This window comes from Morone saxatilis, unplaced genomic scaffold (genome assembly GCF_004916995.1).
Source record: "Morone saxatilis isolate NCDOM2014 unplaced genomic scaffold, NCSU_SB_2.0 Contig18, whole genome shotgun sequence".
Classification (NCBI taxonomy): Eukaryota; Metazoa; Chordata; class Actinopteri; family Moronidae; genus Morone; species Morone saxatilis.
Window position 1 is genome coordinate 25,336,303 of NW_023339740.1, and position 204 is coordinate 25,336,506.

Below are 204 nucleotides of genomic sequence, written 5' to 3' on the forward strand. Positions count from 1 at the left end.
TATATATATATATATTTTGGTCCATTGTGTTAATTAAAGTGTCTTAATTTAGCTGATTATACTGATGAAGTTTTACGGTTTCACAAAAATATCTGACTTTTGAAACCTAGTGCCATATTTCCATGGTAACAGTGACACCTGCTGTCTAGTGTTTCCATGGTAACAATCTGTAACACCTGCTGTCCAGTGTTACCACGGTAACAA